General features: G+C 44.1%; 1 long non-coding RNA gene across 1 annotated transcript; it reads right to left on the bottom strand.

The window, feature by feature from the left end:
- Positions 1 to 6,450: 6,450 nt before the first annotated feature.
- On the bottom strand, positions 6,451 to 22,857 carry LOC310714503. Its single transcript, XR_014529846.1, has 4 exons — positions 22,750 to 22,857; positions 21,424 to 21,587; positions 10,571 to 10,635; positions 6,451 to 6,665 (listed from the first exon to the last, which is right to left on the bottom strand). It is a non-coding gene; the product is annotated as an uncharacterized lncRNA (long non-coding RNA).
- Between the last annotated feature and the right edge of the window lie 4,441 nt (positions 22,858 to 27,298).

The following is a 27,298-nucleotide window of genomic DNA, read 5'->3' on the forward strand; positions in this document are numbered from 1 at the left end:
CCATACCCTCCAACGTTTCTCTGAGGAAAATAGGGATATCAGCACCAACACTTCTCTGATGAAAATAAGGACATTGTATTCCATACCCTCCAACATTTCTCCAGTGAAAATAGGACATCCTACCATACCCTCCAACCCTTATTCCCCTCACATAGTGACAATCCCCAAAGTTCTATGGGAAAAGGTTTTGACTGTTAAACCACTCTGAAAATTATAGCTCTGTGAGTGGAATAGGAATCTCCAAACAATTCTCGCCGCCCTTAAGAAACCACAGCTTCTGGGCTGCTGCAAGAGATGAAGAAGATTGTGTTGCCTTTTGTTCATCTCCCATGTCTTGCAGACTTTGGGGGGGGGCATCTCTTCTCTATAATCATTTTACTGCACCAATAGTTGTGAAGTGAAATTCATGGTAGCTGTCAGCACAGCATCTTGTGGATGGCATCCTGAAGCTAGTCATCATGGCTCATAGGCCAGAGTGGACCATGCTGTCCTTGCTTTCTTTTACATTTGTCTAGAGTTTGGGTAGAGCTTTGATACCAGGACTGGGTAAGCAAATGTAAGTGTTGGTATACTGAGCCAACCAGATCTTAGCGAGAGCTGTTGCCCACACTAGGAATGGATTTGTTCTCATCCTTCAGCTGCTCACTCATTGGATATGTGGCAGCCTGTCTTTCAGTGGCTTCCAGCTTAAGGAGTGGACTGGCAGTTCTTAATGTTATAGGTAATATAAACCAGGCTGGGGGAATGCTATGCCATGTTGAATGATGACATGATAACTTACCATTAAGTCTATATTTGTATACAGGCAAAGGACAGACCAAAAGCTACACTCAGCCTTAGTGTTTTGACATGCAGCTAAAATAAGGGCTCATTTGACAACTTTTTTTTTTTTTTGATCACACGAGTTTGGATTGTGGCTGTTTTGCCAGCCCTGGCAAAATGACTGGAATGCACTTTCTCCAAACGCCTGCTAAATAAAGAATTGTACTTTTATGAAATTGCAATGAACTGCATTCTTTTTTAACTCTTAGAGTAGGACTTAATTCCCCCCCTCAAAGGGTCTGGCTGTAAAGGCCACATTATATAAAACAGGGGAAAGGGATGTGATAGGGCATCAAAGGAAGGAGAGAGGAAAGGAGAGAGAGAGAGAGAGAGAGAGAGAGAAAGAGAGAGAAAGAGAGAAAGAGAGAAAGAGAGAAAGAGAGAAAGAAAGAAAGAAAGAAAGAAAGAAAGAAAGAAAGAAAGAAAGAAAGAAAGAAAGAAAGAGGCCAGTGTTGTTTGTGGCAACCCCGACTATCATTCAAGGCACCCTAGGGTGCCACGGCACACTGGTTGAAAACCCCTAAATTAAAGTAATCAACCTGCCTACTCAAAGCAGGAGAGAGCTCTTTTTTTTTTTTATTCGTTCACCTTACAGAGTCTCTGGTGATTTTTTTTTTTTTTTAAGGTTTGAAAGAGAGCATTGAACTTCAATGACCCAAAACATTCCTGTTTTGATATCAAAACTTTAACAGTGGGACAGCATTTGGATTCTATACTTTACAACCAGGGCAAGACCGTTTTTGTTTTTTTGTTTTTTTAAAAAGTTCAATATTTTCCTTTATAAATATCTGTGTTTCTCTTACCTTAAATGGCTTCTGAGAGCTCTTGATTTTTAAAACTGTGTGTGTGTTTATATATACACAGACATTCGCTACAATTGCTTCCACAAGCTGAAAAAATACGCTTATTTCTCTTGGGGTGATCAATACCTTCAAGACAATTGTGTATTTTTATGGATAAAATCAATTATGCAAAGTGTATTAGTACTTATGTAACTTTTATAAAAGGACGTGGGTGGCGCTGTGGGTTAAACCACAGAGCCTAGGACTTGCCGATCAGAAGTTCGGCGGTTCGAATCCCCGTGACGGGGTGAGCTCCCGTTGCTCGGTCCCTGCTCCTGCCAACCTAGCAGTTCGAAAGCACATCAAAGTGTAAGTAGATAAATAGGTACCACTCCAGTGTTTCCGCGCGCTGCTCTGGTTTGCCAGAAGCAGCTTGGTCATGCTGGCCACATGGCCCGGAAGCTGTACGCTGGCTCCCTCAGCCAATAAAGTGAGATGAGCGCCGCAACCCCAGAGTCGGTCATGACTGGACCTAATGGTCAGGGGTCCCTTTACCTTTACCTAACTTTTATAAATAAGTCTGCTTTGTACATTAAGTGCTAAATGCTTCAGAACACATTGTACATGCGAATTCAATGTGCATTCAGAGGATAAGGGCTAAACTCATCATTCTTAAGAACAACAGCAAGACTTCCTAAAGCAGAACGCTGTTTATGAAAGGTCTGTCCCCTAACAACACAGCAGAAGATTCGCATGGTTCAATATTCCTGGGACTATACTGCTTCCGACTGCAGGCAGATGAATTGCATGATGCAAAGACCCCCATTTTAGCCAGGGAAACTTTGCACATCAGAGAGAAGGAAGTCCAGTATCTGTTGTTTGCAAAGGAACCAGATCTCCTTGGTGAACTTGAAATGTTTTGCGATAGGGGAGACCATGTCCACAGGCAGTGCTATTCAGCTCTGATCCAAGAGTTAATAAGCAGCTGGCTTTCGGCTGAGGGAGCGTCTGAGGCAGAGAGAGACTCACAGTGGAAGCCAGAGTGAGATGCCAAAGATTTCAGTCTGTGCTGCGTGGCATGCTTGAAGCAGCAACAATGCTGTCTTTTCCTGGAAATGCACATAGAAAAGAAGAAAAAAGGCTATTCTTTGCAGGACAACAGCTCGTTCTGGAAGTGTTCTTAGCTGTTATTGTTAGATCCGGACCATAACATAATCTGAGCAAATGGAAATGTTTTGCAGTGGTCACCACATCATGCGGCAACAGATCCTGAGCAACGTTGCACAACAGAGGGAAAGGAATCCTCTGTTATGTCTCTCTACTCCCCAAGTGTCATATCCTGTGTGATGAAACTCCTCGCTTCTTTGATTCACTAATAATAATAATAATAATAATAATAATAATAATAATATTTATTATTTTTACCCCGTCCATCTGGCTGGGTTTCCCCAGCCACTCTGGGCGGCTTCCAACAAAGATTAAAAAAATACATTGAAATATCACACATTTAAAACTTCCTCAAACAGGGCTGCCTTCAGATGTCTTCTAAAAGTCAGATAGTTGTTTATTTCTTGACATCTGATGGGAGGGTGTTCCACAGGGCAGGCGCCACTACCGAGAAGGCCCTCTGCCTAGTTCCCTGTAACTTCGCTTCTTGCAGCGAGGGAACCACCAGAAGGCCCTTGGACCTGGACCTCAGTGTCTGGGCAGAATGATGGGGGTGGAGACGCTCCTTCAGGTATATTGAGCCGAGGGCTTTCAAAGTCAGCACGAACACTTTGAATTGTGCTCGGAAAGGTACTGGTCTTTCAGGACCGGTGTTATGTAGTCTTGGTGGCCACTCCCAGTCACCAGTCTAGCTGTCACATTCTGGATTAGTTGTAGTTTCCGGGTCACCTTCAAAGTTAGCCCCACATAGAGCACATTGCAGTGAGACAATCCACGGGCAGGTAGGGTCTTAGCCTGCGTACCAGGTGGAGTTGGTAGACAGCTGCCCTGGACACAGAATTGACCTGCACCTCCATGTACAGCCGTGAGTCCAAAATGACTCCCAGGCTGCACGCCTGGTCCTTCAGAGGCACAGTTACCCCATTCTGGACCAGGGAGTCCATCCCTTGTCCCCCCAATACAGTACTTCTGTCTCGTCAGGATTCAACCTCAATCTGTTAGCCGCCATCCATCCTCCAACTCGTCATGTGTGTCACCTTTCAAGAGGCGCTCAGGTAACCTAGACTAGCAGGTCCTCACTTGTTTCCCAGTGTCAGCAAAAAGTGTGAAGTTCTTCGTTGCTGCTCATTCCTCCTCCCGGCAAAGGCAGGGGAAATAGCGGGCATTAAATTTAATTCCCTCCTCACAACTCTCAGCCACCACTTTTACAGAAGAGCCTCAGTATGAATTATTGAATTAATTTATTTAAATAAAAAGAGTCGGACATCTTGACCAAAGCACACCTTAAAAAATAGAAAGAAAGAAAAACCACACTAGGGAAGAGAGAGAAAGAGATATTTTGTGAAGTCTTTTTCTTGAAGCGGAATGAATTTGCCAATAAATTGTTTTCTCTGGCAGACAACAATCCAGAGATACTCAGGATGACTATAAATCCCGCAACCGGACAAGCAACATTTTTGTGGGACACTCGTGAAGCTAACCAATGGTAAGCTCCAAAAATAAGGAAAAAGCCTTTTCTTTAAAAAGTTAAAAAAAATATGGCAATATTACTTTTTGAGGCTGCTAATAGAAATTTAGTTGCCATACCTTTAGAAGGAGCTCATTCTGTTTAGCTTTTATTAGATAGAGCATGACCAATCATGTTACACAACAGTATTCTTTCACAACAGTATTTTCTACAAGAATCCTTATTTAGAAGATACAGTGCTTTCTCGGTTTTCGAACGTCTCCATTGATGAACGTTTTGGTTTTCGAACGCCGAAAACCTGGAAGTAAATGCTTCGGTTTTTGAACACATTTCAGAAGTCAAACATGCCACATGGCTTCTGTATTGAGTTTTCCGTATTGAGGCTTCCATATTGAGGCTTCCATTTTGAATTTTCAGGTTTCAGAACTTGAATGGTCTTCCAGAACGGATTATGTTCCAAAACCGAGGTACTACTGTATTGTGACATTATAGCTGACCAGTGTTTGGTCAGGTAGATTGCTGAATTCCAAAGTCCAGGAAGCTTAGTTTAGCACGTGTCTCAGTGGCGTAGCGTGGGGGGTGCAGGGGGGCGGGCCGCACCGGGCGCAACATCTGGGGGTTAGGGGGCGCAAATCCGCGGGTTAGGGGGCGCAAATTACTTGCCTTGCCCCGGGTGCTGACAACCCACGCTACGCCACTGACGTGTCTAATTTCATTTGGTAACTCATTCCAGAAGGCTGGAGCTGCAGCACCAAAAGCCCACTCTCTAAACTAACAGAAATCTTAGCAGAGCCCCGCCTTGTTCAGGGATATATGGAGCTAGGCGATCCCTTAGGTAACCTGGTCCCAAGCTGTGCTGCCAGAGGCAGCAATGTCTGAATCTAGGCACTTTTTGTGGTGTTTGATCTTCTGTCTCTTTCACACATGCAAACACACCCTCCTCTCCCCAGCGAGTCCTCAAAAGTCTGATGCAACTGACAAAGGCTGTCTCTGTAAATCAGGCTTCTCCAGACTCACTGCTGCAGTGGGGAGGAAACTTTGTCGCTTCCATCTCTCCTGTTGTTTCTCTTTCTTCAAAATAATGGTGGCAGGAAGGGATAGGGAGGCACTGGAGACAGCTCCCTTCTCTTTCCAAAGGGCTACCTTCATGGGAATGAGATGACATGCAATCGCTTGGGGGACTAGATGATGCGAACGCACCTCTGAACAGGCCTAGATCTATCACTATAACATGAATAATAAGAAAAAGAGAATGGGCAGTGCTTCTGGGCTGGATTGCAAATAGCATCCTACAATATCGCCAACCACTTTCCTGCTCCTGAGTGAGGCAACGAGGCTACAGTTAGTTCACACTTGAAAGGTTTACTGTGGAAGTTTAATTTTTTATTCAATTTTGAATGTTTTTGTTGATTTATTTTTTTAACATACAGAAAAATCGCATACCCTCCAAGTGTCCCTATTTTCCGGGAACAGTCCTGCAATGACAGAAGCCGTCCCGGTTTTTTATTTGATCCCGGAATGTCTCCATTTTCCTTTTTCCTCCCCCCCCCCCCACATTTCAGAAAACAATTAAAAGTGGTGTGTTTTTGTGTAGGTGCAAAAACCGAGTTCTGTTCATAGTGAAAATAAAATTCTTGCACCGAACTGAGGAAATGGTGAAGCTGGCATACAAACCCCATCCAGTGTGGTGTAGTGGTAAGAGCGGTGGACTCATAATCTGGGGAACCGGGTTCGCTTCCCTGCTCCTCCACATGCAGCTGCTGGGTGACCTTGGGCTAGTCACACTTCTCTGAAGTCTCTCAGCCCCACTCACCTCACAGAGTGTTTGTTGTGGGGGAGGAAAGGAAAGGAGAATGTTAGCCGCTTTGAGACTCCTTAGGGTAGTGATAAAGCGGGATATCAAATTCAAACTCCTCCTCCTCCTCCTCCTCTTCTTCTTCTCATCCTACAATTTTGAAGGAAAATGTCACCAAAGACTAAATTATTTAATTGCAATGCTTCAGCAGCCAGCAATTTTTTAAGGAAAAAAGCAGAGTGTTGATTCCTTTATTGTAAATGGAGCCTTTCACTGTCTACTCAGAAGTAAGTCCCACTGGATTCAATGGAGCTCACTTCCAGGTAACTGGGTAAAGACTCTGCAGCCTTATACTGTAATCCCAAGCATTTTTACTCAGAACAAAGTCCCACTGAGTTCAATAGGATTTCCTCTCTGGTATGTTCCTGATCATGCTTACAGTTTCCTTTCCGTCGCAAAGCAAGTGCTAACCCACACTTTCGAGTGCATTTTCCTGTCACTTTCCTTCTTGCAAAAATCTGCTCCTTTAGGGAAGAGGATTTGTTGTGCAAGACTCTACCTGTGCAACCGGGATTTTCTGGTACGTGACTGGCATCCCCTCAAAAATGGCAACTATCTGGAAGCACCCTTCCTGTCAAACAAATAAATAAGCATGTAAACAAATGCAAAGCGTTGCAAAAGTATGCGAGAAGCTGAGCGATTTCCAACACAGCCAAACAAACGATAGGGATTGAGGTAGAAGGCTAGGGGAGGCTAGTTTTGAGCACCGCAACACTGAGAGCCAAAGTGGATCTCTTGGAGCTTTTATTTAAAAAGCCATTAGTTAGAAAAGGAGGCAAAGTAACCATTCATCTGGAAACTGAAAGTAGCCCTCAGGAAAACCAGGAAGAAAACTGTGAGGGGAAGCTGCATGACATCCTTAGTTTGTGATTATGCAGAAATCTTAGAAAAACCGAGAGGATGAATGGAAGAGACTCAGAAAACCATAGTAAGAGGTACTTCTGCATCAGAAATGTCCCCCACCCACTCACCCAAGAAGGACTTTTATTTTGACAGACTTCAAGGCATTTGTAATGGTTTCTGCTCAGAGGGACTAATAACCAAAACCAGAACCAGTCATTTTTGAGAATCCGTTGCTGAAAAAAATGTCCAAGTCCTGACATGCAGTCGTTTCGTCATTCTTCCTCTGGGCTTCTTGTTAATAAGCTCTGCTATTTCAACCATAGTTTTGAAAAGCCCAACAATCCAGCATGATTTAGCGCCAGACAGAACTCAGATTAGCAGTTCATCCCCAAGAACAACTTGGGGTGGGAGATGGGGAGGGAGGCAGAGGTGAAATGCAGTAATCTTAGATTCTGGGCTTAATAGTTTTATGATGACACTACCACCTCCCGCCCCCCCCCCCACTTCAGGTGGTAATGTATATTACTTCATGTAGTTCAAAATGTGGTCAGTCACTTTCTTTCCTCCTTACTCATTTTGGGGTTCTGGAGTTCGGCCCTAAAGCCCGACCCTAATAAGAACCATTGGAATGATGTCGGGGGTTTCCAGATGCAAAAGAGAACAGGGCTCCTATGCTTTTAATTGATGTTTTAACTGTTGTTCCATCTTAATGGGCTTGCATTATTGCACATTTTAATTACGGATGTTGTGGTATTTCGATGGAATTGTTCTAGTGTGCGCGTGTTGCAACTGGTTTTATTCCTGTAAACTGCTAAGAAGCAATTTTGGCAATATATACAGTGGTACCTCGGCTTACATACGCTTCAGGTTACAGACTCCACTAACCCAGAAATATTAAGAACTTTGCTTCAGGATGAGAACAGAAATCGTGCTCCGGCAGCGCGACAGCAGCAGGAGGCCCCATTAGCTAAAGTGGTGCTTCAGGTTAAGAACAGTTTCAGGTTAAGTCCAGACCTCCAGAACGAATTAAGTACTTAACCTGAGGTACCACTGTATAGGGAAGTTTTTAATGTTTGATGTTTTACTGTGTTTGATGCTTTAATTTGTTGGAAGCCACTCAAGAGTTAGATGGGTGGCATAATAATAATAATAATTCAAGGTTAAAGAAGAGCACTTTCATAACATTTTAACAGCCGTGACTTCCCCCTTCCAAGAATCTTGGGAATTGTAGCTTGTTGAAGGTACTCAGAGCTGTTGGGAGACTCCTCACTGAGGTCCCAGCACTCTTAAAAAACTACCGCTCCCACGGTTCTTTGGGGAAAGCCACGGCAGTTAAAGTGTTATGAGAGTGCTTTCAATGTGGATTTGACCAGTACTGGAACTGCTTTGGAGCAAGAGGTTTGTTGAAATCATAAAAGAGCATTAATAAGCCCCGTTCCCCTCGTTTCCTTGGCTAGCAGCATCAATCATTTACACTTTCCTTCCCCTCTGGAATACCGCTTTAAAAGTGCTTCAGAGCTGGCCTGCATTTCCAACCGGGCGCTGTTGGGAGGGACACACTGACTATCTGAGCAGTAAACCTGGAATTCTCAGCAATAACTCGGAATGTCCCTGGAACGTTTAGCCTTGTTCTGCTCCAAGAGTGTCAATATTGTGTGTGTGTGTGTGTGTGTGTGTGTGTGTGTGAGAGAGAGAGAGAGAGAGAGAGAGAGAGAGAGAGAGAGAGAGAGAGTTTATTGCAGTATGTACTCCCTTAAGAGAGAGAACAAAAACACCACTTCCGCCAGGATCTTCTGTTGTGCAACAAACAGAGAGCCACAAAGGAGCAGAAAGGGGGCCACCTGCAACCTACTGATTCATCGTAAGGTTTGGGGACCCCCCCCCACCCACAGATTTCATCAGCTGCAAGGAGAGGGGATGCTAAGTTGCAATTTATACAATTTTAATTGATTCATCCCTGGACCCTGCAACTATTCTTACAGTGATCTGGGAAGTAGGAAGTATTATATTAGAATAGGGGTCAGCAACCTTTTTCAACTGTGGGCCGGTCCACCATCCCTCAGACCATGTGGTGGGTCGGACTATATTTTGGAAAAAAATGTAAATGAATTCCTATGCCCCACAAATAACCCAGAGATGCATTTTAAATAAAAGAACACATTCTACTCATGTAAAAACACACTGATTCCTGGACCGTCTGCGAGCCAGATTGAGAAGGCCTTAAGTTGCCTACCCCTGGATTAGATATACAAGCAAATCACAGAAATAGCGTCTGGAACTTGAGAGCATTTAGATCACTTTCAGCATATACCAAGGATAATTCCTTGAATAGTATGCACAGATGTTATTGTATGCCTGTACAGTCATATAACATGTTTGAGAAGTTTGGCCTAACTTGCTGGAGGGGTTGTGGGTGCAGAAGAGGCACTTACATCCAGCTCTGGTGGGAGTGCAACTTCATTGCTGATTTCTGGACAAATTTACACCAGGAAATATGAAATATGCTGCAAGAAAATGTGTTATTGAGGCCACAATCAATGTTTTTGAACATCTTTGATGAGGAGGACCACATGGGTATCTTACTAAACATCTCAGTAGTCTGCCTCACCACATCACTGGAAAAGTGTGCAGAACTTGACACTTGAGTATAATATCAGTCCCTCTGGAATATTGCCATATTAGGGAAGATAACACACCAACTGAAACTATGTGAGGGTCTGGAGACCCAGATTTATTTTATATGATTTGGGACTCCTTTTAAAATTATACATCTTGAGAAGCCTTCACTAAGTAGCCATCTACACCAGGCATAGGCAAACTCGACCCTCCAGATGTTTTGGCACTACAACTCCCATCATCCTTGACCACTGGTCCTGTTAGCTAGGGTTGATGGGAGTTGTAGTCCCAAAACATCTGGAGGGCCGAGTTTGCCTATGCCTGATCTACACACTAGTGACAAATTGGGAGGCATTTGATATGAATTGTTTCAGTAACATTGTTTTTATTCCTATCTCTTTGACAAATATTCTTGTTTGTCAATGACTGGCAGACTGTTTCTCATTTATTGGCATGTCACTTGTAGACCTAGCAGAAAAAAGAAAAATTGTGTCTATTGTTCTAGAAACCTCGGTGTACCATGTTCAATTTGTTAATGTTTATGGATGCCTTTTTTGGTTTTTGCTTGATATGAATAAAAAGGTAAAGGGACCCCTGACCATTAGGTCCAGTCATGACCGACTCTGGGGTTGGGGCTCTCATCTCGCTTTATTGGCCCAGGGAGCCGGCGTACAGCTTCCGGGTCATGTGGCCAGCATGACTAAGCCGCTTCTGGTGAACCAGAGCAGCGCACGGAAACACCGTTTACCTTCCTGCCAGAGCGGTACCTATTTATCTACTTGCACTTTGACGTGCTTTCGAACTGCTAGGTTGGCAGGAGCAGAGACTGAGCAACGGGAGCTCAGCCCGTTGCGGGGATTCGAACCACCCACCTTCTGATCGGCAAGTCCTAGGCTCTGTGGTTCAACCCACAGCACCACCCGCGTCCCATATGCATAAAGAAGAACTAAAACACAAGTTGACAATTTTGAGGTGGGGCAGAGGGAGTGGTGCGGGAACATCTTTGAGGGTTCTCACCTTAGCTTCATTCATGCTTTCCTCTTCCTGCCATCTAGAGAAGCATTCTCATAGTTTATCACAGGCTGCGTTTGAAAGCACATCACGTTATTGTTTTGTTGCAAATGTATGGAGAATGTACAGAGAACATAGTAGAAGAGAAGAATCTCAAGGAAGCTCTGGATTTAATCCGAGCTGGACAAAAATGCTAAGCTACACAGCCCTTCAAAAAATGAGACGGTGAGTCATCTGGAAAGCATTATGTCAAAGTACTGTACAGTTTCTATAGAGCTATCTAATGCATACAAATCAAGCCCATATATAATGTTCAGGCAGTCTAACGTGAAGCCAAACCAAATTCCCAGGCTGCTCCCCACCCGCTCACCGCAGCTGGATTGGAAAGTAGTTGGTGGGGGTGGAGCAGGAGGGGGCAAGAGATGCTGTGCCGAGGTGGCAGTTTGCAAATAGCCTCTATTTCAACAGGGGAGAGACTTTTATTTTTCACTTTGGTGTGGAGAGGAAGATGAGCTGTACAGTTTCTTAGTCTTCAGCCTCCTTAACACTTGAATTGGGGCTTACAGCCAATGGTATTGTGTTGATGTCACAGTTCCACCACAGCTCAGCATTCATCGAAGGAAACAAACAAAGCTTTATGCCTGTGAGGATATACTTGCAACCCCACAAAGAAAAGCGACAACCCAGAATCCAAAGGGGTTGCTTTTTTTTGTTTTACCCTCAAAACAATATCTCCGTGAGGTAAAGTGTGAGTGACTGCAAAAGATTACCTGCCAAGCTTCACGGTTACATACACTTCGGGTTACATACACTTCAGGTTACATACGCTTCAGGTTACAGACTCTGCTAATCCAGAAATATTACCTCAGGTTAAGAACTTTGCTTCAGGATGAGAACAGAAATCATGCTCTGGCGGCGCGGCAGCAGCAGGAGGCCTCCTTAGCTAAAGTGGTGCTTCAGGTTAAGAACAGTTTCAGGTTAAGAACGGACTTCCGGAATGAATTAAGTACTTAACCTGAGGTACCACTGTACCAAGGAAGGAAGCACGGAGCTGCCATTTATTTCTGCATGCAGTAAAGCGTCACTCCCCCCCTTCTGCTCAGAACATCTCTGCTCATTCCATTTTTACTTCAAACCATTATTTCAAGCCTATGAAAAGAAACCAGCCAGCCAGAAGAGTAGCCCCAAGCTGAGAGCAAAGGCAGAAGGGAGGAAAGAGGCTGCTGAGACAATCTAGCTGTTCTTGAGGGCACCCTAACAACCCATGTGTCTGCTAATTAAAGGGTTTGTTTACATCTTGAAGACTGCTAATGTATAGAGCTTTGGCTGTTTTTAGCTGTTGGTTCAATCTTGCTACTCAAATCAGTGAGATGTAGAAATAATAGAAGGCAGAGCTAAAAGACTGGGGGCTTAATTTGTTAAGAGCAGGGTGGTAATGAAAGGCCAGCTGTACATGTTCACTAGCCATCTTCTTGATAGCTTCATTAATGGTGCAGGAAATATATTGTTGCGACTTTTGTCAGCCTGACACCCTCTAGAAGTTTTGGACTACGACTTCCATCACTGCAAACCTGCTTTACGTTTTACATAGCAGACTTGTCGTTGTTGTCGAAATCCTAAGACCCCCTGGCCGGGAAGCCAGGAGGGCAACTAAAATGATCAAGGGTCTGGAAACCAAGGCTTATGAGGAGCGGCTGAGGGAGTTGGGTATGTTTAGCCTGGTAAAGAGGAGACTGAGAGGAGATATGATAGCTATCTTCAAATATCTTTAGGGCCGTCACATGGAAGAAAGGAGATTCCAACTAAACATGAGGGAGAACTTTCGGACAGTAAGAGCTGTTTGATGGTGGAATGGATTCCCTTGGGAGCTTGTGAGCTCTCCTTCCTTGGAGGTTTTTAAGCAGAGGTTGGATGGTCATCTGTCATGGACAATCTAGTCGAGATTTCTGCATTGCAGGAGGTTAGACTAGAAAACCCTTGAGGTCCCTTCCAACTCTACAATTCTATGATTCTATGATTCATTCTCAGCCAGTTCCTTTGATAATATATAACAAAACAACACAAAACTGATAGTTAGTGTTGCCACTGTTCCAAGCAGGCATGAAATTAAACCTCAGTAACTAATATTTGCACTTCTGCCTGACATGAGAAAAACAAAAACAAAACCCAGTTACCAGTCGCGTGTAGCATCAAATATCAAAATGTAGGTTGAAATCCAGAGGCAATATAGTGAGAGCGACAGAAATCTATGTTTATTATTAGAAGATTGGATCGTTTGGAATTCAAAAGAATATATGAATATGAGGCTTCCTTTGTTCCATGGTAGTATAAATGAGACAAGACGCATACATGCTTTAGTTATTCAGCTGCTAAATGTCTTTGTTCAAGTGATTTCAATGGGTCCATGGAGGTTTCAACCATGAGGTTATTGGGGATTAGGAACCACTCCAACCACAAGCCCTCAAGAAGGCGGCAACGGCGGGATTAGGGAGATTCCTGGGGCCATTGGAAGCCGCACCTCGGTTGTCGAACATTTCGGAAACTGTATGGGATTTCGGAACTGATTACGTTTGACAACCGAAAATTGACTGTAGTTCTTTTACAGAACTTTTATACCTAAAATCTGGGCTTCAGGCTGAAAGCACTTAGAAGAAAATACATTTAAGAGCAATACTGTTTCTTATTTGTGTAGTGAATGTAATGCTCTTGAAACTGGACACAGAGACTGTGATCCTGCACATATTTGTACAACGTAAATCCAGTTGAATTCAATGTTTTTTCAGGAGCCTAGCTGTGTAATGGTTCGCAACCAAAGTCTTAAGTTATTAGACAATTATATGAGTGATGCATTTTGTTCCATTTCATGTTAAACTGGCATAAACATGACCTGGATGCTCTTGGCACGTACATGCCTGGCCCTAATGGGAAATGACATGATGAATGATTGCCTACTTATTACTGCAGAAATGCTGGTAATAAATGGAATAGCATGCATTATTATGAAGCATGTTCTGTCTTGCTGCTTCTGTTAATTTGATACGCCAGTCGTAGGATTTCTAATTAATTAGGTATACAGTAGCTTTACATCATCATAAGCATTCTTTGTTTTTATAGTCTCTCTTCTGCACAACAAACCACAGTGTATTTGGTGTACACATATTTTTGCATCTGGTCAAATATGGCATCTGTGCAACTAAGTCTGGATGACAAAGCTGAAGACTGGAATCATAAATGAGAACAGAATCTTGGCTTGTCATTTCCTATCAAGTTGTTGTAGGACAAGATAAGTGAGGAATACAGGTGACCTCAGTCCCATGTTTGGGATCTGATTGTTTCTAGGGACAGAGCTCTGTGCACTATATGTTGTTGTTGTTTAGCCGTGTTCGACTCTTCGTGACCCCATGGACCAGAGCATGCCAGGCACTCCTGTCTTCCACTGCCTCCTGCAGTTTGGTCAAACTCATGCTGGTAGCTTCGAGAACACTGTCCAACCATCTTGTCCTCTGTCATCCCTTTCTCCTTGTGCCCTCCATCTTTCCCAACATCAGGGGCTTTTCCAGGGAGTCTTCTCTTCTCATGAGGTGGCCAAAGTATTGGAGTCTCAGCCTTAGGATCTGTCCTTCCAGTGAGCACTCAGGGCTGATTTCCTTAAGAATGGATAGGTTTGATCTTCTTGCAGTCTATGGGACTCTCAAGAGTCTCCTCCAGCACCATAATTCAAAAGCATCAATTCTTCTGCGATCAGCCTTCTTTATGGTCCAGCTCTCACTTCCATACATCACTACTGGGAAAACCATAGCTTTAACTATACGGACGTTTCTTGGCAAGGTGATGTCTCTGCTTTTTAAGATGCTGTCTAGGTTTGTCATTGCTTTTCTCCCAAGAAGCAGGCGTCTTTTAATTTTGTGGCTGCTGTCACCATCTGCAGTGATCATGGAGCCCAAGAAAGTAAAATCTCACACTGCCTCCATTTCTTCCCCTTCTATTTGCCAGGAGGTGATGGGACCAGTGGCCATGATCTTCGTGCACTATATAACACCCCCTATTGTCAGGAGCAGGTCAGCAATAAATCACATGGTATCAGTAAAGTTAACTCTTTATTCAAGGAAACAAGGTCAGGTCTGCTCAGGAGGCCAGGCCTAGTGAGCAACTTGCCCCAGTAGATCTTGCCCCTATGAGGCAGTTGTGGGAACTTAAGGCCCCCACCTTCCCACAGTTGCCTAAATCTCCTCCTTCCCCTGGTGCTTCCCAAGCAATCTGAGACTCTTTCGCCATGCCTGTCGTTGCTCCTCCCTCTTCATACCTTTCCTGGTCTGGGACACAAGCTGGTCACGGCAGGAGGGGGAGATATCCTGGCTTCTTCACCTGACTCATCTCTGCCTCTTGGCTTCCTTCCTGTTTACTGAACCCTGCAGCTTCTGACACCTCCTCCTCCCAAGCTTCTCCCTCTTCTCCCTCAGACCACTCATCATTGTCCCACCACCAATTCCCTGGCTCTGAGCCTCCTTAGCTTGGGGGTTCCCCAGCTGTTGCTTTCTATCACTCCTCTGCATCCAGCCAGTCCATGACACCAATGCCCCCTAAGCTAGTCTCCTTACCCCAGATGCTGGGGGGAGGGAATGCTGTCTTGCTGTCAGTGCTAAAGTACAATTCAACTGCTGCCAGTCAAGTCAACTTCTGTTTGAAGAATGCGGTCTGGGTGGGTGCACTATTTTGATTTTTGCTTCACACAGTAAAATGTATTTGGCTGCCGCTTATCTTCTTGAAGTGAAAACTGCTGTGATCTCAAATAGAGTTCTCAAACTAGCTGTGCTGGTCCAGGGGGGAGGTTACCGTGGGGCGAGGGCCAGGACCTGAGATGAGGGTTGCCAGACAGTCCTCCTCAGGCAAAGCAGGGTCCACAGCGAGAAGCCGGGCAAGGACAGGAACTCTGGGGGAACAGGACTGGATGCTGGCCGAAACAGCTCATCAACGACGTTGCTCCCGCAACCTGGGACCGGGCTGACTGGCCTTTATCTTCTCTGAGGCCAGGGGCGGCCCCGGCCCCCAGGAGACCCGCCTCTCCTGGCCTGAAGGCGAGCACTCCTCCTGGGAGAAACCAGTTCCCTTCACCTCTCTGCCCTGAGCCTCTGCAGTTCAGGAGAGGCTGAAGGGTTACTGGACCCAGGGGGAGACTCACCTGTAGGCACTGAGTCCTCAACCACCTCCGGAGCCAGAGTGGATTCACCTGGTGCCTGCTCCTGAGGATCCGGCACAGGTGCAGGCGCTTCAGAATCAAGGCCCTGCCCCAGTTCAGCCGGCCCTAGAGGCGGGGACTCCTGTGCAGGCTGGGATTCCTCTGGTTCAGCCTCTGAATTGGATTCCCAGGCCATCACACTAGCTTTATGGCCCAAAATAAACCTAGGTACTATTTTTGGGGCAATATTCATATTTGAGCATAAGGAAAATTGATGAAGTTTCAACATTACATCAAGGCTGAATCCAAGGAGATCTTCAAATACCATTATAATAATGGTTCAGAGCTACTGGAACATTTCCAGGGGTATCTAATGATGCATTATTTGAGGTCTATGGGGAATTAAAAGTTATGCTATGTGTTCTTGATATTTAAGCTATTTTAAAAAGCCAGACATGTAAAAAGAAGAAAATTGAGGGATCAAAATGACTCAGCCGAGCTCCAGATTCTGAAATTGAGTGATCTCCACCCCCTCATTTATCTTTCCAAGCTTATTACCAAGCAGTTAAGTAAGACATTTACTAATCTTTCAGTAAGTCACATTTGTTGATAGCATATGTGATTTCACAAAAGGCAATGCTATCTTATCTTTAATAGCTTGCATCAAGCTCATATAATGTGGGTAGACACTAGTGAAGGTCAGACACCAAGCTTCACCTGTCTCATAAATGAGACGTGAAACAAGAACTGATGTCGTTGTGGAAACAACTGTGGTATAATTAGAGGGATGATTGAACGAGACATTCATAAATCAACATATTGAATGCAAAACTCCCATCATATACTGAGATGGTATAATGCTATATAGAGGATGGGATGTTTTGGTGGCATGTCATCATGTTAAGTACAGGTACTTCCAAAGACAAACAATGTTCATGAATCGTTCCTTGAAATCACAGCGTGGTTCCACAGTGTTCGATCCAGCAACATACCATTTAGTACAGCAATGATTTCATAGTGTACAAACATGCCGCTGCCTTATAGCATAGCCCCTTTTTAACCTCCCTTCTGCTGGCAACTTCCCAGCTGTGTGTTATAAATGCCAACTCCTTTTCCTGTGCCTTACAAAGGTCCCTCAACAGCCCCAGGTCACTACTGGGAGGTGAAGCTCACTTTGTGAGAGAATTCCTCAGAGAGAAAAAGCCACTTCCTTTTGCAGTAATCTAGGAAACAGAAATCTGACCTGGCAAGATAAGGAACTCATTCTGTGGAAGGCGATGACCAAAGATAGCAGAACCATTGTCTGGGAAATAACCCTAAACTGAGTGAGATTTCCTTTAGGGGTGTGATGAAGAACTGTTCAGGTGTTGTTAAGAATGCAGTTGAGTTTTGAATTCCTGCCTCACCCTTATTGATTCAAAATAAGAGTGCGAAACAGTGTCTCCCCAAAAGCAGGAATTAACAAGTCAGATCTGGGAACAATTTCTCCACCAACCACTAATTTTATTGAGCTTGCATCCTGATTTCCTTGAACAAAGCTTACAAACCTTTATTGAGCATTTGTTCAGATTTGTTTGTGGGAAGGTTACCGTATTTTTTGCTCTATAAGACTCACTTTTTCCCTCCTAAAAAGTAAGGGGAAATGTGTGTGCATCTTATGGAGCGAATGCAGGCTGCGCAGCTATCACAGAAGCCAGAACAGCAAGAGGGATTGCTGCTTTCACTGCGCAGCGATCCCTCTTGCTGTTCTGGCTTCTGAGATTCAGAATATTTCTTTTTCTTGTTTTCCTCCTCCAAAAACTAGGTGCGTCTTGTGGTCTGGTGCGTCTTATAAAGTGAAAAATACGGTATATGGCAATGAGTGCCCATCCTTCTCACCAGTCTCCCTACCAGGTCTCAGGTTTGGACCCTGAAATCTCTAGTTCTGGTATCCTTCTGATCTGGCAACCCTCTCTGCCAACTAGAACAGCTTTAATATTCCTAGTGTGTTTGAAGCTTTTTGTTGTTCTGGTTTAGAATTTGGCTGTAAATGTTGTAGAGAGAGGTTTGGAAGAGAGATTGTTACTGTCTTGAGCAGACAGTATGCCAGTTGCTCCAAGCACATTAAAACTTGGTTATATTTACATCTTCCATAAATAAATAAATATATTTAAGGTACATACATGTTATGATATTCAATTTAAGTATGCACTTAGTTCATTTATAGTTTAAACCTGCACTTCGCAACTGCAACACTCACTCACAAGATCACCATGTGCACTTATTGCTTTATTGTCACTTCCCATTTCACACAAAAAGTCCAGCTATGTGGCTATCAGAAACAATGTTGCCACAGGGAAATTGGGAAGCCTGCATCTTGTATTGCCATCAGTTTATGGACGCTGTTGTGTGCAGGCCCCAAAGAATTCACTTTGTGCACATGTGGGAAAGTGCAATTTCTCTAGAATCTCCACCCCATGCTCAAAAGTTTGATCCTACAGGTGGCAGTGGATGCACACCACCTGCTTAGCACAGGCTGGCCTCCAAGCGGCCAAATGCTCGTGTGACTTTGCCTTAAGGGCCAAGCTAGATGCAAGGCTAAAACATGTGTGCATTTTGTTGGTTTGTTACGTAAGCAGCAGATGTGAAGAAGTCAAAGCAACCTAGGGACTGGGGTGTGTGAGAGAACAGGATGTTTCATGCTTTGTCTCCCAGGCTCTCCATCATTGCTATTTGCATGTCAAGGGAAGCTCCCATTGGTGCCCATGGAGGCTTGAATTACAAATAGTCCCTTTAGAATGAATATATTTATGATGATCTTCTTCTTCTTCTTCTTCTTTGTTAAGTTGTGGGTGAACATATCAGACAACACAGCGATTCTTCAAACAGCTCTTGTTTATTCACAGGCCAGAACAGAACTGAACTGAACTGAAGGGTTCAGCCAGCCTGCTTATATAGAGCTCAACTACAAAGCAACAGTAGCAACTTTCTGTAACTATCCAATCACTGAACGTCACTTTCAATCCCTTATTTGCATATGTGGACCTGAGTGAAAACTATCTACAGTATCCCCCTGCTGGCCCAGGGTGAGAACTTCAGTACATAACATTCTTCTTCTTCTTCTTCTTCTTCTTCTTCTTCTTCTTCTTCTTCTTCTTCTTCTTCTTCTTCTTCACCAAGTAAGATTGTTTTCCATGGACATGGTCTTAATGGTGTGTCCATAAGTGAATGTGGAGGCCAATTCCAGATCCACACGTTCTTCCTCAGTGGGGACATAGGTTTCCGGGTGAGGATCTGCCAAATGTGCCTTCCTCTTAGCTCATTTCTCCCTTTCTTCCTGAGTTTGTGTTCCTTTAAAGTCCATGGCGCCTTTGGTAAAGGCTATTCTCCAATTGGAACACTCACAGGCCAGTGTTTCCCAGTTATCTGTGCTCATACTGCATTTTTAAAGATTTGCCTTGAGATTGTTTTTAACCTCTTTTGTTGTCCACCAGTATTTCTGAGCACCTTAGCAGGGAGAGAAAGAACTAACCTTCCCCTTTCCTTTCCATTCCCTACAGTCCTGGGGCTTTTCAGGCATCCCCTCCTTTGTTAATCACATTCCAAAAAATATGTATGTTAATTGCATTCATTAATTAGTCCCAGTGGAGTGCAGATGTGTACCATCTCTCCCCCATCTTCTGCAAAATTTACAAATCCCATTTTTGCCACACAATCAAAAGCACACACGGCACTTCAGGCCATTGCTGTGGCTCAACAGATGGTGTCGCCATAGCACCACAGGGCAAAAAGCAGTGGTGCTTTAATTTGTGCGATGAGCTAACTGTGACTACCGAGAGCAGCCCTGGCTTGGAATGCACAGCTGTAGACATTCTCAATGGAACAAAGATCTACTTTCAGTTCTATCTTTATTCCCCATGAGTTGTTTACATAGATTGGCTACAGAAGCAGGCTTGTTTCTTTTCTCGTTTCTTGCTCAAAAGTTGTCCTTGTGTTTAATGTACACAGCCAAAGAGCCTCCTTGATTGCTGCCATACCTATGAGACTGCACTGTGCAGGCAGAATGTGGAAAAAATAGGAGCTTAGGAGCAGTTTATACAATCAGCAAAATCAAGTGGTCAAGCAGCAACCATTTCAGATTTATGCTTCCCAGGGTGGGTGACTGTGAATATCTTTGCACTCAGAAAGCTCACATACACCCCAAGGGGCAGCTACCAAGTAGCCTGACCTGGGATCATAAGCCATCTTCCTATGTTTCTCCATAAAAAGCTATGCACTCATTAGGTTCCTCTGCATGATCTGAATTCTGCATTCCAGTGAAGATAGAACCTATGCATGTACATTGTGTGTTTAAATCATTTAAAACAAAGATAAAACAACTGCATACAGAATACAGTGGTACCTCAAGTTACAGACGCTTCAGGTTACAGACTCCACTAACCCAGAAATAGTACCTCGGGTTAAGAACTTTACCTCAGGATGAGAACAGAAATCGTGCGGTGGCAGCAGGAGGCCCCATTAGCTAAAGTGGTGCCTCAGGTTAAGAACAGTTTCAGGATAAGTACGGACCTCCAGAACGAATTAAGTTCTTAACCCAAGGTACCACTGTATCCTCTCCGAATACAGTACTCCACAGAGCTTTGTCAAAGTGTGTATGTACTAAAATTGTCACAATCTTAACAAACACAAAATGATACAGTCAAAATGATGCCCACAACTAAAAATATATTTTGTATCAGCGGCAGTGCAGATGTGGAGGCTCTGTGTACAGGTTTAGATCAATAGTTGGAGACAGGGAGGAAGTATTGTTGTTGTTGTTGTTAATTAGATTTATATACCAGCCTTCATCATAAGATCTCAGGGTAATCATAAGATTTACAGAGTAAAATACAGGATAAAAACATAACAATAAATAAAGCAAAACAGTAAAACAACACACACACCCATCCCACAGACACATTTAAAAGGCTGTAGAATATTAATCAGCCAAAGGCCTAGTTGAAGAGGAACATTTTTGCCTGGCGTCTAAAGATATATAAGGAAGTTGCCAGGCAAACCTCCCTGGGGAGAGCATGCCCCATATGGTGGGCTACAGAAAACGTCCATTCTCATGTTGCCATCCTCTGGACTTCATATGATGGAGTCACACAAAAAAGGGTCTCAGATGATGCATGCAGAATCCAGAGTGGTTTATATGGGGAAAGGTGGTCCTTCAGAGAGCCAGTGTGGTGTAGTGGTTGAGAGCGGTAGTCTTGTAATCTGGGGAACCAGGTTCTCGTCTCCGCTCCTCCACATGCAGCTGCTGGGTGACCTTGGGCCAGTCACACTTCTTTGAAGTCTCTCAGCCCCACTCACCTCACAGAGTGTTTGTTGTGGGGGAGGAAGGGAAAGGAGAATGTTAGCCGCTTTGAGACTCCTTAAAGGGAGTGAAAGGCGGGATATCAAATCCAAACTCCTCCTCCTCCTCCTCCTCCTCTTCTTCTTCTTCTTCTTCTTCTTCTTCTTCTTCTTCTTCTTCTGTAGGCAATAAACTGCTTCCCTGTAGCCATGTGACATGTATACACCCGTCTGTCGCATGAATCCAGATCCCATCTTTTTCACTTTAGGGCCTTCTATCGAAGAAGCCTGCTTTTTAGAACAGGTTTTGTTTGCAAGTCAAAACAACTGGAAAGCTTTATTCCTGGAGGTGATTTCATAAACTTACCCTCAGAGCTCATGTCAAACCTGCCAAGGAAGAACTGATCCACCCAACTTGTGAAGCTTTGAAGTGGAATCTTTGATGTTTAATTTCCTGCTATGCTTCTGGCTGTGGCAGAGAACCATATCCCGTGCATGTGTTGACATCAGCTGTAAACAGGTTGAGGTAAGCTGGAAAAACAAGAGAGAGTTCTGCATCAGAATGTTACAGAAGTGTCTTCCTTCCACTCTCAAATGGCGGTTCCTTGGAAGACTAAGGAAGCACACCAGTCAGGAACCTATGCAAGAACTTTATTGTCTCTTTCCAGTGAGAACAGCCAAACTAACTCCTGACTCCAGCTAAGTCTAGCGCCACCATGTGACTAAACCATATTATGACACTATCCACACAGGTGGGTTGCAAGGAGGGATGTGTAATTTCTCATTTCCCCCATTCTTAAATTCAGTTCTCTACATTTCCATATCAGCTTTCCTTTTTTTAAAAGACCCTGTGAAAATTCATCCATATTCTCCCAATATACACATTTTTGCATGCGATTTTGCCTAATATAAATATTTTCCCAAAACAAGTCTCCCTCATATGATGAATTTGTGTTTGCTATTTTTCACAAATACATGCATTTTAATGCACATTTTGCACTAGTATATGCAGTTTTGTGAATGCTACTTGGCTGGAGAACTGCTTCGCAAAATTCAGAGAAGTGCAGATTTTGAACTATGGCTGCGTGTTTTGGTTCTTGTACAATTTTGGAATGTGCAATTTAGGTAAATTCAAGTGCAAATGAGAAGTGAATTGAATTTCTCTCCCATCTCTAATTGCAAGTCCCTTGTGTTATTACACATACCCCAAAATGTTACCCTGGTGCATTGACTGCAAGTAAAGAAGTCTGCTTTGATATTACATGTGGGTGGTGCTGTGGTCTAAACCACTGAGATTCTTGGACTTGCAGATCAGAAGGTAAGCGGTTTGAATCCCCGCAATGGGGTGAGCTCCCGCTGCTTGGTCCCAGTTCCTGCCAACCTAGCAGTTTGAAAGCACACCAAAAAGTGCAAGTAGATAAATAGGTACTGCTCCAGCGGGAAGGTAAACAGCGTTTCCATGTACTGCTCTGGTTTTGGTGTTTTGTTGCACCAGAAGCGGCTATGTCATGCTGGCCACATGACCCAGAAGCTGTACTCTGGCTCCCTCGGCCTGTAAAGCGAGATGAGCGCCGCAACCCCAGAGTCGTCTGCAACTGGACTGTCAGGGGTCCTTTACCTTTACCTTTTTTGCACCTGAATTCCAGTTCAACACATCTGTGAAGGTATGTATGGTGTCTGTACCCATGCTCACCTCTGAGGAGTTCAGCCAAGGGCATATTGCCCCTCCCTTACTGTTTACCACCATGCAGTGATCGGAGCATTGTTGATTAGTGGGAGTGCTCTCTTCCGTAAGAGGCAAATAAGGAGGCCCAACTGGCAGCTTTAAAATGAAAAGCAGTCGGGGGAGGGAGCAATCCTGATGGAGGGGTATTGTAAAAGAAAGAAGGAAGGGGGGTGCTTAATCTTTTGCCTTTGATTTAAAAACTCCCACAGTATTCCCTGCCCCTGGTGCCTCCTGCGAAGGTTCTAGCACATGTTTGCAAGGGTAAAAATGCACCTGGAACCCTGAAAGATGGAAAGCAGGGCAGAGAGGCAAATTTCAGCAGGAAATGTCTATCAAAGCAAGGGTTAAAACAATCCCTCCCACTCACTACTCCCTCATTTACAATCACAGCCTCTGGAAGGTGCCTTTCATATAAAGAAGTCACTGTTGGAACTTTCTTCCACACATTCACATATAACACCCACCCCTTAAAAGTATCAGATTTACCTTTTTATTGCCTCTGTGATTACATTTATTTCAAATGGCTTTTTACTCCAGGAGCTTTAGGTTGCTGTGCAACATCCTTTCTCCTCCATTAGAACATCAAACATTTTTTGCACTTTTTTAACAGTATAAAATATTTCCTTGAATCAGCAGGCAAAGAGTGTGGCGAGGAGACAATTTTTTCATTTTTTTCTACCAGATAACTGCATTAAAATGTTCTTAATATGTCAAGCACATCTATAATAACTTGATCGGACTACTTGCCATGGAAACCTGAGTTTTGAGGTGACTAATTTTCTTCCTCCACTGGTCTTAATATCTCCTGGTGGGTTTGAAACCCGTTGGGATTTCATATTTTTATCTGTTTTGATAGCACCTCACCCCACCATTTTTGGTAACATTTTACTCTTTTGGCAATTATTACTAGCATCAAACAGAATTTCTGCTATTGTCTACATAGATTTAAAGAACAGGTATGAATATGGCATGAAGCCAGAGTAAACAGTAATGTGTACGTACCCTAGGTTTTACTCAGAGTAGACTGTCTGAAATGAATGAACATTACTAAGTTAGGTCCCTTTATTTCAATGGGTCTACTTAGTTGAATACCACCCCATTACTACAACCACCACCACCAAAGCCCTGTAGGTGATTCCTGGATACAGTTCCATAGCAGTGTGGCTGCTCCTAATTTGAGCTCCTTTTAAATCTTTGGTGATGTCTTCTTTGTTGCTACAGCAGATGTCAGGCTCCTCTTCCTCAATACAGGATGCCATCACAGTTGTGCAAGTGTGGGGGGTGGCGAGGGGAATAAAATTAAGTGTGGACAAAGGAAGGATGCATCTGTCATGAAACAAAGAACATCTGTCTTCAGCCCAAGCAGCTTTTGCCATGGCTTTGCAAAACACAAAGGAGCAGGTTGACCAACACAAACCGCTCACTCTATAAAACAAGCTGTAGCCTTTTAGACTTGCCAGCAGAAGTCGGGCTTGTGTGCTTCAGCAGAACAACAGGAGGGGATGGGGAACATCGTGGTACACAGATCTCAGCTGCGCATCTGCTGTGTGTGTTTTGTCTCCCTTTGTGCACACAATGTAAAGGACTAAATCATGGTACTATTGTGTACATTGGTGAGATGGCCAAGAGGGAGATGATGATCAGAGCAGGAAAATATCTGCACAGCACGTTTCCAACAGTTGTGTTATTCCAGTACAGTGGTACCTCAGGTTAAGTGATGGGAAAGTGTCCTTAAATGTGGCTGAGGACAGCAGATTAGTTTAGGACAGGACAGGTCATATGACATACAGTGTTACCTCGGGTTAAGTACTTAATTCATTCCAGAGGTCCGTTCTTAACCTGAAACTGTTCTTAACCTGAGGTACCACTTTAGCTAATAGGGCCTCCCGCTGCTGCTGCGCTGCCGGAGCATGATTTCTGTTCTCATTCTGCAGCAAAGTTCTTAACCTAAAGCACTATTTCTGGGTTAGCGGAGTCTGTAACCTGAAGCATATGTAACCTGAAGCGCATGTAACCTGAGGTACCACCAGGCATGTCAAAAGTCCATTTCGCGGACCTATTCTGGTCCGCTGGTCGGTTTAATCCAGCCCCCTGTGGCAGTTTATTTTCAGGGGTAAAATTTGAAGAAAACCTCAACAACTTCAATTCTAAAAAAGGTCCACAACTTTGGTTGGCCCTCATGGCCCTTCACTTCATAAAATCTGGCCCTCTTTGAAAAAAGTTTGGACATCACTGCAATATACCTTTCCCCATTCAGTTTACAGTGGCACCTCGGGTTACAGATGCTTCAGGTTACAGACGCTTCAGGTTACAGACCAGGTTACAGACTACAGACTCAGAAGTAGTACCTCGGGTTAAGAACTTTACCTCATGATGAGAACAAAAATTATGTGGCGGTGCAGCAGCAGCAGGAGGCCCCATTAGCTAAAGTGGTACCTCAGGTTAAGAACAGTTTCAGCTTAAGAACGGACCTCTGGAACGAATTAAATTCTTAACCAGAGGTACCACTGTATTCCAAGGTAGTTAACACCAGATAAAAAAAGAAAGCCTCATTTTTATTTCTTGGACCACATTGGCTGCACTTATGGTTTCTCCCAGAATTGGAACCCAATCTTCTAAAAATTATAGATATTTGTTAGGAAAGCTGTGTTGCTCAGAGCCTTTGGTTCCTTCTTTCACTGGCAGGAATTTGACAGGTATACAGCACTGAAAGCTTCAGAGATAGCAATGGTAGAACCTGTGGATTTGCCGCATCTCAGGTAGGGGTGACAGCAACTTTGCAATTAAGGGATCTAAATCAAAGGGGAAGCAAATCTGCTTACTGCGAGACTTTGAGGTGCTTACAGATAATCATGCTGGTGCAGCCAATCAGTATTAACTGCCTGAAGCCAAACGGTCATTGCAATTCTAAAAATCCATCAGAACTTTGAACATGGAAAAATAAAAAATAAATAAGAGACAGCAAAGCCCCTCAAAAGACCTGGCAATATTATATCATGCTGGCAGCAAACCATGTTCTTGTTTATAAATTCTTGTCAGGCTTTGGCTGCAGCAACACAAAAAGTAGTATCATATTTATATTCCCAAAGACACCTAATTTCTGTGGCTGGGAGATGCATTTTATTTTAAAGCATTTACAGATAGACCAATGAACTGCTCTCACTCACCATTACAGGGTACAGTAGTTTTCTCCTTACATCATTATACAGATGAGACCATCAAACAAAGATTGAGGCAAGTCCTTCATTGCTCTGACACCACATACACAGCATCTCACAGTGTTTTGTCACACTGTTCTTCCACTATAGAGAAACAACAGGTGTCCCCCACACCAAGTCTCCCCTCCCCACTTGAGGAGTATCCTCAGTGGCCACCAACCAAGAGTCGAGAAGGTTGAATAGAGGGAGTGGTCACTGTGTGGCATTTATTAGGACTTGCCAACAATCTACTGTGGACAGCAATGATGAGGACCTGGCCTGTCACTCACCACCACTTCCACAAAATTTGCCCTCTCCAGTAAAACTAGTATTTGCTCAGCGTACAGGGAGTTGTAGAACTATCTGATTACTCCTCTAGGTTAAAGGTAAAGGAAAAGGACCCCTGACAGTTAAGTCCAGTCATGAACGACTCTGGGGTTGTGGCGCTCATCTCGCTTTACTGGCTGAGGGAGCCAATGTTTGTCCGCAGACAGTTTTTCCAGGTCATGTGGCCAGCATGACCAAGCAGCTTCTGGCGAAACCAGAGCAGTGCACGGAAACGCCGTTTACCTTCCCACCGAAGTGGTACCTATTTATCTACTTGCACTTTGATGTGCTTTCAAACTGCTAGGTTGGCAGGAGCTGGGACCGAGCAATGGGAGCTCACCCCATCGCGGGGATTCAAACCGCCGACCTTCTAATCGGCAAGCTCTAGGCTCAGTGGTTGAGACCACAGCGCCACCCGCGTCCCTATTCCTCTAGGTTACCAAAGCCTTATTGCAAGGGTGGGGAACATGTGACCCTCCAGATGTTGTTGGTCTACAGTTCTCATCATCCCTGAACATTGGCCATGGGGATCTCCTGCACGTAATTCTAGAGAGATGGCATGGTGGAGTGGTCCGAGTGTTGGGTCAGGATTCAACTCCCTACTCAGCCACGAAACTCACTGGGTGGTCTTGGGGCAGCCACTGCCTCTTAGCTTAACTTACCTCACAGGGATGTTGTGAGCATAAAATAGGAGGAAAGGAATCCTGCGCTCTATGGAGGAAAGGTGGAATAATAGTCTTCACAGTCATCACCTCCCCGCACTGCAGCAGCCACCATGTGGAGTGCTTTTCCATGTGGAATTTCCATGGTGGTGGTAACCCAGTAGCCCCCAGACATTGGCTCAGCTTTGGAAAACATCATATTACTAAAGCAAGCTGCCTACCAAAATTTTATGAGCTGCTGTTTATTTCAGGAGAACAAAGATAGCTGCTCCTGTTGGTGTTTCAACCTATGACTCCAGGAATAGCCTGCAGCTAAACACTACCTCTCTG

Source organism: Podarcis liolepis (genome assembly GCF_965112155.1).
Source record: "Podarcis liolepis genome assembly, chromosome: 8".
NCBI lineage: Eukaryota > Metazoa > Chordata > Lepidosauria > Squamata > Lacertidae > Podarcis > Podarcis liolepis.